The sequence below is a fragment of the Elaeis guineensis genome, chromosome 12 (assembly GCF_000442705.2).
Source record: "Elaeis guineensis isolate ETL-2024a chromosome 12, EG11, whole genome shotgun sequence".
In the NCBI taxonomy this organism is placed as follows: Eukaryota; Viridiplantae; Streptophyta; class Magnoliopsida; order Arecales; family Arecaceae; genus Elaeis; species Elaeis guineensis.
Window position 1 is genome coordinate 12,352,792 of NC_026004.2, and position 11,464 is coordinate 12,364,255.

Consider the following 11,464-nt stretch of genomic DNA (forward strand, 5'->3'; position numbering starts at 1 on the left):
GAGAGAGAGAGAGTTTCTCTCTCTTCTCTCTCTCCACTTTCTCTCTCTATCAGGTTTTCTCCTTATTTTCTCTTTCTAATTTCTCTCTCTAGATTTCATCTTTCTTCATGATTTCTCTAAAATCTTTTAGATCAGTGGAGGATCCAGACACTTAGAAAAATTTAGATCTTGGTTGGTTCTAGGAGAGATCCTAAACTTATGTTACGGATATTTTCATAATTTTACTGTCTTTGATCGCGCATGGTTTTTAGATTTCTTTATGATTATATAAAGATGCAACTAATCATACAAGAAGATATCGAGCAGAATATCTTGATTTCGAATTTATAAATCAAAAAATTCATCGATTATTATGTTTGAATCAATCATGAATAGAAGTAAGAATTCTTGGACATTATTCGCCTATTTATATAAAATCTATTTTGTATATAAGTGGTTTCGATTCATGAATTTTGATCGTGATATGTTATATATTTAGTTGTTAAGTATATATTTGTGACTTGTGCGATGTTATTTATTACATATCATTGATATTGATTTGGATGGGTTTTGGTAATCATATACATCAATTTTTGTAAAAAAATGTGATCTTGAATTACAATACTTAACAAGCTTAAAATTGAATTGTATGACTATATATGGGGTTGGGGTGTTCTGAGCTACCCACGTTGTTGATGCTCTACCACAAGCTATAAATATGGTTGTAGTAGTTTACCGGACTAGCCACGGTTGATGCCTTGTCATGGGCTAAAAATATGGTTGTAGTAGTTCGAAGTTGAGCACCTCTAGTCCTCTAGACTAGCCACTATTGGTGTCTTGCCATGGGCTGTAAATATGGTTGTAGTAGTTGAGGTTTGAGCATTTGTAGTCCTCTGAGTTAGCCATGGTATTAATGTCCCGCTACGGGCTGTAAACGTGATTGTGGTAGTCTACAGGACTAGCCATGATATTGATGTCCTACCACGGGCTAGAATTGTGACTGTAGTAGTCCACAGCTGAGCACTTTGGCATGATCGAATCCGATGCATATTGATTTGAAATAATTATATGATATGACTTATTATATAAAAAGATATTTACTAAAGTGCATATTTTATGAATCATGTTATCTTTTGACATGATATTGATATGAGTAATAATCATTATTATTTTCTCATTTATTATTATTATATTAGTGTTGGTATGTGAAAATTTTTATTGGGCTGTAAAACTCACCCTCTCTATTTCTCTCTTCTAAGAGATGTAGAATGCTTATAATTGATTATGGTCTGGATTCGCAGATGAGCGGATGAATAGATAGAGCATCAATGATACTTGATTAGATGATTGAAGAAATTGAATTTGTAATTATACAAGTTTTATCAATTGTTATAAAATTTGATCATTATGAACGTTGAGGTTGTAATAAATTTTTCAGACCTTGCATATTCTTTAGGACTTGCCTTAGAGAGTGTGTGGCTATCACATGTCCGATCTGAGTGTTGGGTTCAGAGCGTGACATTAAGAAGCTTTATGTTGCGTTAGATTTGAGTACAGTGATGACCATTAGATTTGCCATGAGAAGTCATGCATCGATGCATAACCTGCGTTTTCCAAATATATTTCATACAAAACCAACAAGTGCAACAGCTACATGGAATGCTCTTAAGTTTATACGGTTGTATATATGTTGGACAATTTCTATGGTTAATGACCAAGAAATTTGACCAATTATCCCATTGTTGTATGCCTAAACCATGGTAGAAGGGAATCATAGGAGAGGCTGCTTAAAGAGGCGCTTCAAAAGTTAAACTTCATATCAAATTTGATGATTTGTGCGAGTTAACAACCGACATGATGTGATAATAACGTGATGCCATCCCAAAGCCTATTCTATATCCAAAAAAGGAGCATGGAGCGTGTTTCAGACATTGTGATTTCAATTAAAAAACCCTTAATACTTCATCTATGGAGGCAAAGTTGGTTGGTTTTGCATTAAGAAGAGACATACATATAGAACTTGGGGGTCCCTTCGCTGCGAAGCCGAAATGGTTCGCGCTTAATTAGCAAGTACTGCATAGAGATGAAACGCAAACAAGTAGCAATACCAACTGGGCTCTGGCCCATTGGCTGTCTACGTTGCAACCATTTGGCAGGCTCACCAAGTGGCCGACTGGGCCTTGGTCACAGACGATAAGAAAGGGGGCCATTGGATCCCCCTTTCCAGGGTCTTAAGCTTATGGAGGCTGGGCTTTTTTTTGTTTTTGGTAAATTAGAGGAGCAAATGCTTTATAAGTGACATGTCAGTGTGATTACAACATAGGAAAACAAGGCAGTAGGGAACAGAAGCATGGAAGGTAAGTACAAACAGTATACACATATAAGTAATGAAGGCCAAGGCCACTGACTAAAAAGGTCGACAACATCCATCCGGCCGTAATCCAGTTGAAATAACAATGCTCCTTGGAAGAGGAGGGATGCCATAGACTACAAAATTGCAACTGATAGCCAAGTCTGGAACACCACACAGAATTGTAGTGATTGAACTTTGATGTCCAATGCGAACATAGTGTTCATGGAAATAAGGCAATGAAATTTCTTGTAAGATACAAAGCTAAAAACACCAGTGCAGTAATCCAAGACTATATTTCTAAAGGTATTAACCTGCTCTTGGATACAGCGTATGCCTTCCATCAGCCTGTAATAAATAAGAAAAGTGGGAATCAAAGAAATCAGTATTAGACCAATCAATATCATGATGTAGAGCTTTTGTGGCCAAATAGTCAGCCGATTGATTAGCTTCCTGACACACGAGATATTTGAAAATGAATTAATCTGGTTTTCCATTCATGAATATCTCTTATAAGTAGAATCTTAGATGAAGTAAGAAATGAATTGTTTGCAATCCATGAAACCACGGTTGTAGAGTCTCCTTCAAGCCATAATTGAGTTACCTTCAATTCACAAACAGCAGTCTTCATTGCTCACGAAGCAGCTGATAGTTCTGCATATGGTACAAAGGAGAGCAAAATTTGCTTACTAATAGCTTGCAAACAGTATGCATTAGAATCTCTAATAACAAATCCAATTGCAGCTTTCCTTTGAGATACAGAAGCATCAAAATTCAGTTTTAACACTCCTGAGGGAGGGGATAACCACGACACAAGTTTTGGTACTTTTAGCAGCTGAGCTTGCTGCAGATAGTTAACCCAGTACCTGAATGGACTGTGGAGATAGCAGGCTGACCACTGGTAAATTAAGTGCAGAATTGTACAGCATGGGGAAAAAGCTTCGTTACTAATACTATAGTCATACGAATCAGATGAACCGGCAGATGTGAGGTGTGATTAAAACCTTCCATTTCTATCTGTCCACAAGCTCCACCACAAATAGACTACAAGAACCCTCTGCCATTCATCTACCAAAGCTTGCTACATATGGTCAAGCATAGCTGGCAAATTAGTGAACAAAGGAATTCTTGGGCAAATACGATGAAAATGCATCCAACACTCTTTAACATAAGAACAAGTAAACAATACATGAGAACAGTCTTCAATCTGGTCAGGGATCACAATGCTGAGATGATAGAATTTCTTTTGTAACAAGATATGCTTTGCAAGGAGGTCTCTGCCACATCAGTTTCCAACAAGAAAACTTCAGCCTAGGAGGCATATGTAACCTCGATAGACAATTGAAATTTGTTGTCAATGAAGGTAAGGTATGAGGCAACACTGCAATCATATCCCGAAGATGTACATGATCTAGATGAGTAGGGTGCCAAATTAGTTGATCAGCCCAATTTCCGTGAATTAAAGCAATCGATCGAATTTGGGTCATCATATCAGTAGCAAAATAATGATTCAACTGAGCTAGGTTCCAGGATCTACTAGAAGTAAGCAGATCGGCTACCTGAAGCGTAGTAGTGATATGGTCCATATTTATGAATGTAGGGGAAGCATTAAGAGGAATATTGGAAATACATGGATCAGCAAAAACGTTGATAGATTACCCTGTACCAATTAGCCATTGAAAATGATATTGCACTAAGGAACTTGCAGAACAAAATTTCCTTCAGATCACAGAACAAGCTCCGGGCTTACTATATGCAATCCATGAACCTCAAAATCGATATTTAGCAATGACTAATCGAGCTCACAGTGATTGTAGTTGCAAGATAAGTTGTGCCGCTAATCTACACATGGAAGCTTGCCTTTGTAGCAGCAATGATTGAAATCCCAAACCCCCATGATTCTTTAGCATGCAATCTTGCTGCTAGCAAACTAGATGCATATATAGCTCCAGTATCAGTAACATGGCCCTCGAATTTCTTTTTCAATCTTATGCAACACCAATAATGAAACATGAATATAAGTAATAGTATATCACTACTACAATAAGGATCTATAGCAGCGGTTACTATGATAGCGATTTTGAAAACCGCTGCTATAGAGTCAATGGCAGCGGTTATTACGAACTGCAGCAGTTAGCGGTTGCCTTTGACCGCTACTATAGGTCCAACCTACGGCAGCGGTTGTTAATAACCACTGCCATAGGTTAAATCTACGGCAGCAGTTCACAATAACTGCTTCCGTTGATAGAATATAATTTTTTTTTAAAATTAACCTACGGCAGCGATTCACAATAACTGCTTCCGTTGATAGAATATAATTTTTTTCTAAATATGATATAATTTTAGAATTTAAAATTTATCTTTACCGTTCATTATTTAAATAATTATTATTAGAGTATCGTCACAAATGACCATCTCGATCCGATAGCCCTAGCTATATCGATCATTAAAATTCAATTTTAACAATCACGAACGATCGCATGATGATCGGATAGATAGAAACCACCGATGGATGCGAAAACTTTCAACGATGATCTCGATAATATTTTTAGTACACTATCCAAATTTTATTTCAATCGGACACCATTAGTATGATCAGTTTAGCATGGAATGATTTCGACCGTTAACTGAAAAATGAGTGATCAAAAGGCCAAACGGCGTCCGATTAAGATAATTTTTTAGATAAATAATCTTAGCTACTAGTTTAATCATTTGTACGGTGATGATCATAAAATTTAAACTGTATATATATGAACTATCTATATTAAGCAGATCTTATAAAAGCATAAGTATAATTACTTAAGGACTTTAAGAAAATCAAGAGATATAGTTTTGGATAGTTCATGTACATGCGTTAATCATTTTTACGATCATCACCGTACAAATGATCAAAATAGTAGTAAAAATCATTTATCTAAACAGGCACCTTCTAATCGGACGCTATTTGGCTTTTTGATCACTCATTTTTCATTTAATGGTCTAAATCATTTCGTACTAAATTGATCATGATAATGATGTCCGATTAAAGTGAAATTTTGATAGTACGCTACAAATATCATCGAAATCATCATTGAAAATTTTTGGATCCATCGATGGTCTCTATCTATAAGATCATCATGCAGTCGTTTGTAACCGTCGAAATCGAATTTTATTGATTGACATACCTAGGGCTATTGGATTGAGATGGCCTTTTATGACGATACTCTAATGATAATTATTTAGATAATGAACAACGAAGATAGACTTTAAATTCTAAAATTATATCATATTCTGAAAAAAAATTATATTCTACCAACGGCAGCAATTATAACCAATCGCTGTCGTAGGTCCATAATTGCTGTCGTAGATTGGACCTATAGCAACGGTCAAGGACAACCACCGTCATAGGTTGGACTTACTATAGCGGTCAAGGGCAACCACCCGTAGGTTGACCTACAGCAGTGGTTGCCCATCAATCGCTGCTGTAGGTCCAACCTACGTTAGCGGTCAATGGCAACTGCTGTCGTAGAGCTAACAATGGTTGATTTTGATAGTCCCACAACTGTGAAAATAATGAATGAATGGTATATAAAGACTTAAGTTGTCAACCATCAATAGCATTGGGTTGAGCATTTCACTATGGGCCCCACCACCATGGGTCCCGCCTATTGTTACCGCCTTGCCGCCACTGTCGCCATCGCCTATCGCCTGCTGCTGTTGTCGCCACCCCACTTATCACCGCCAATCCTCACCATGGGCCCCACCAGCCACCGTCGCCTACCGTCGCTACCCCCTTTCGTCGGCTGACGGCTGACAACAGTTGTCAACCGTCGACAGGCAGCCGACAATTGTCGGCAATCATCCGACCCCCAACCAGCTATTTTGATCGATAAAGTACTATGGCAGCGGTTTGCCAACCGCTACCATAGATCTCTATGGCAGCGGTTGACATAATTACTACCATAGATAAGGCTACGGCAGTGGTTTGACAATCGCTGTCATAGCTTAAAAAAATCGTTGTCATAGATTATCTATAGTAGTGGTTGACATAACCGCTGCTGTATCTACATGTTGACTAGTCAAAAGCTACGGAAACGGTTTGTAAACAGCTGTTGTAGCTTAAAGAACCACTGTCATAGGTTATCTATGATAGCGGTTGGTATGGCCGTTGCTATAGGCAAAAAAGCTGCTACCATAGGCTACGGCGATGGCTACAATGGGAGCAGTTAGACAACCACTATCATAAATTATGATAGTGATTTTTTGAACTATGACAGTGATTTTAAACTGCTGCCATAAATTTTTTTTGTAGTAATATATGATGGCAGTGCCAACACTGCCGACTGGATAAGTATTGAGCAACCGGCCAACGATATGGCTTTCCATTTCTATAAAACAATTCGACTAGCCACCCTATCTACCAAATATTGGCAATCAGAAGGATTCAAGGAATGAGCACTTAAAGGACCCTAGATACTTCTACGTACTTCTAGCTGCAAAAATATTGAGCAAAGCACGAATTTGATGTTTAACATGCAGTGGAGTGGATGGGCTAAAGATAATACTAGATTTACCGAAGTTGATTGATTGCCCCGAGCCAGAGCAATAAACATCCAATACTGCTGCCAAGTAGATTGCATCTTGAATTTGTGCTCTAGCAACAATCAAACAATCGCCTGCAAATAGGACATGTGGAGGCTGCACTTTAATTGAAGGAAAATTTCGTGGATATGATAGGAAAAATTGTCACCAAGGGCCCCAAGTGCCCACTCAATCTGGATTGCATCGTTACAATGGAGGGATAAGTCAGGTTGATTTAGGGTCCTGTCATACAGCATATGATAGACCGGTAAAAATAAACTAATTTCATATTAGTTTGTGCACAGCAGGGTCTTGACTTCATGTCAATTTAATTTAGGAATACGCCAGGGTTGCATATATTGTTGACTTAAAGGTTGGAGTCCAATCTAATGAACTATTTGTCTGTCCCAGCTGTGGACGAGTTCCTACATATCAAACTTTAGCATTAGAGTAAGAACCAAATTATATTTAGTATTAGATATCATGGATCATCAAGTAACATTGATGGCATGAAAGAACTCTCAATTGGACCACTTCTTGGCAAGTTGTGAGGAGGAGGGAGCGAGGAGAGCCAAATGTCGTCACCCTTTCCTGCTCCTACCTAGTAGGAAGGGTTTAGGATTTATCAAGTATCATTAAGAACATTGCAATGCTGATGCAATCGCAAATGTAATGGTAACGATTTAGCTATAAGTGAAACTGAAAAATTTGGAAATATGAAGAAGATCAGCTAAAACTGTGGAAAGAACTCAGTTCACGCAAATTTGGGAAAAAACTCAAGAATAATATAAAAAAATGTACAATAATAGTATGAGAAGGATAACAAACAAGAGCAAAGGCAAAAACCACCTAATCTGCAATATCATACAATGGTAGTTGGTCTAAGTCCATTTTTTGTTTTATCTTTTTAGTTCAAACTCATGATTTCGTTAATTTTATGAATTTTAAATATTTGAACTTTAAGGATCAATTTTTTAATGGATGCTTGATTGTTAAAAAAGTAGTCAGGAATATGAAGAAAACATATGCTTGCAAGCATAAAAAGATAAATGAATTTAACAAATGTTAGAGATAAAATGAAAATTTCAGTTTGATATTTTACAGGCATTTGTGAAGGTTGATTGGAAACAAAATGCCTAGCATCTAAAAATTATTATTTTTAGTTTTAAAACACAAAATCATCCAGTGTCATCACTTGCTCTATATCTAATATCTAAAGTCCAAACCTATGGTTCTTTCGATTTGATGACAATTAATTCTGAAAATATCTTGAAATTGATAAATATCTCATAACTTTTTGTTATCTCGATTCAATTACTTTTGAGTAATTGAAAGAATATCAACCGTTCTCTTGCATGGAAGATACATTCTGAACCTTAGTTTTTAGACAAGGGTTGTACCTTTCGTGCCAAAGAAGAATTCATCTTTTTTTGATTGCAAACGGATGCAATGGACTTAAACTATGTTCGTGGGTTTAGATGCTGTGTTGTTTTATATTTCTTATTGTTACTTATTTTTTTTCTATCTATTGCACCAAAAAAAAAAAAGATTCATCTTTCTTCATGTGAATCTATTGTTGGATCATGCGATACTCACTTTGAAATCTATGTAAATGGATGATCGAAAAATCAGTTGCAAAATAATAAAAATCGATTACTAATTTATTTTATGATCAATTTTAATTAGATGCTAAAATTTTGATCGCAAAATTTTGCGATGAAAAATTTTACAATCGATTTAGCGATAGAAAAATAAAAAAATAATTTAAGTTTTATAATATTTTATTTTTTAAAATCGATTATACAATTGATCGCTAAAATCAATCACTAAATTTATTAAAATATTTTTTATTAATAAATCAATCATAAAATCAGTTGCTAATTATTTTTAATTTTTTTATTAATAAAATCAATTGTAAAATTAGTTGTTAATTATTTTTAATTTTTTTAATTAATATATCGACCATAAAATCGATCGCTAATTTTGTTATAATATTTTTTATTTTAATAAAATTGATCTCAAAATTTATCACTAATTATTTTTAAATTTTTTAATAAATAAAGTTGATCATAAAATTGATTGTTAAATTTATTAAAATATTTTTTATTAATAAATTGATCACAAAATAAATTGCTAATTAATTTTAAAATTTTTTATTAATAAATACGATCGCTAATTATTTTTATTTTTAATTAATTTATTGATCACAAAATTGATTGCTAATTTTGTTAAAATATTTTTTTATTTATAAAATTGATTGTAAAAATTGATTGCTAATTATTTTTAAATTTTTTAATTAAAAAATCAATCACAAAATCAATTATAATTTATTTTTTATAATATTTTAATTTTTAAATCGATCAAAAAATTGATCGTAAAATTTTAATTATATATATTTTTAATTTTATATTATTTTATTATTATATTATTTTTATTTTATATATTTTATTTTTATATTATTATTTAAAATAAAATTTGGTTGACGTGGTCCATGGAGTGATGCGTGGACCAGCGACCAATTCTCCTTGGTTTTTCGTGGTTCACTATGGATCGAGGGTATTTCCTGCCCATTTCTCATGGCTCACGATGAGGGGAGGCCATCGCGGACGGGTCGATGAAGGGAGGCCATCGTGGACGGGCCGACATGGGGAGGTAAGGGAGAGGGGCCATTGTAGGCTGGTTAGCGAGGGGAGGCCGTCGTGGGCGATCGTCGAAGAGGAGAAAGGGGGTCGTCGTGGGCAGGCCGGCAAGGGGAGGCTGTTGCGAGTGGTCGTCGAGGAGGGAAGGGCGGGCTGTTGTGGGCGAGCTGGGGATGGGAAGAGATGGTTCGGGTGCCGGGGCCGTTATAGGCAGGCCGGCAAGGAGAGGTCAGAGGGGAGGGGAGGCCATCGCGAGCGGGCTGGCGAGGAGAGGCCATCGTGGGTTACCACCGAGGAGGGGAGGGGGGCCATCGCGGGCGGGCTAGCAAGAGGAGGCCATCACAGGTGATCGCTGGAAAGGGGAGGGTGGGTCATCACGGGCAGGCCGGGGAGGGGAAGAGGGGGTTCGGGCACTGGGGAGGGGAGGGGAGGGGGGGCCGTCATTAGCAGGCCGGTGAGGGGAGGCCATCATGGATGGTCACCGGGGAGGGGAGGGAGGCCATCACAGGCAGGCCAGCGAGGGGAGGCCATCACGGGCAGTCGTCAGGGAGGGGAGAGGGGTCGTCGCAGGCTGGCTGGCGAGGGGAGGCTATCGCGAGTGGGCCGGCGAGGGGAGGCCATCGCGGGCTATTGTCGGGGAGAGGAGGGGGGCCGTTGCGGGAGGGCCGACAAGGGGGGCCCATAGCAGGTGGTTCCTGGGGAGAGGAGGACAGGCCATTGTGGGCGAGCTGGGGAGGGAAAGTGGGGGTTCGGGTGCTGGGGAGGGAGGGGTGGCCATCGCGGGTAAGCTGGTGAGGGAGGTTGTCACGGGTGGGCTGGTGAGGGGAGGCCATCGCGGGTGGTCGCTGAAGAGGGAAGAGGGGGCCATCGCAGATGGGTCGGTGAGGGGAGGCCAGAGGAGAGGGGAGGCCATCACAAGCGGTTGTCGAGGAGGGGAGCAGGTGCCGTCGCAGGCGGGCCAGCGAGAGGAGGGCATCGCAAGCAATCATCAAGGAGGGGAAGAGGGGCTTCAGGTGCCAGGGAGGGGAAGAGGGGAAAAGGTCAGGGAGGGGAGGGAAGAAGGTGGGTTATAAAGAAGAAATCGGTAGCACCAATTATTTTTTTTTTAAAATTTAAATTTATAATTGATTTTTTGGTTGTAAAATATTAACAAAATTTAGTGATCAAAAAATCGATCACAAACTTATTTATAGATTAAAAAAATAATTCAAAAATTTTATGATTGATTTTTTGATCATAAATTTTTTTAATATTTTGCATTCAAAACTATATATTTATTGATACTTATTCCTAAAGTCCTTAAGTAATTATATTTGTGCTTTTGTAAGATCTACTTAACATAAATGATTCATATACGTGCGGTTTGGATTTTATGAACACCACTGTACAAATGATCAAAGTAGTAGTAAAGATTATTTATTTAAAAAATTATTTTATAATCGAACATCATTTAGTATTTTGATCACTTATTTTTTATTTAACGATTCAAATCATCTCATGCTAAATTGATCATGATAATGATATCTGATTGAAGTAAAATTTTGATCGTATACTAAAATATCATTGAGATTATTATTATAAATTTTTGAATCTATTGATGGTCTCTACCTATCAGATCATCAAGCAATCGTTCGTGACCGTTAAAATTAAATTTTATTGATCGATATAGCTAGAGCTGTTAGATCGAGGTGGTCTTTTATGACGATACTCTAACGATAATTATTTAAATAATACACAATGAAGATGAGCTTTAAATTTTAAAATTATATCATATTTAAAGAGAAATAAAAATAAATATATTTAATTATAAAATATATTTACAATCAATTTTTTAGTTACAAAATATTAAAAAATTTTATGATCAAAAAATTGATTGTAAAATTCTTGAATTATTTTTTTAATTTATAAATAAGTTTACAACCAATTTTTTGAATGC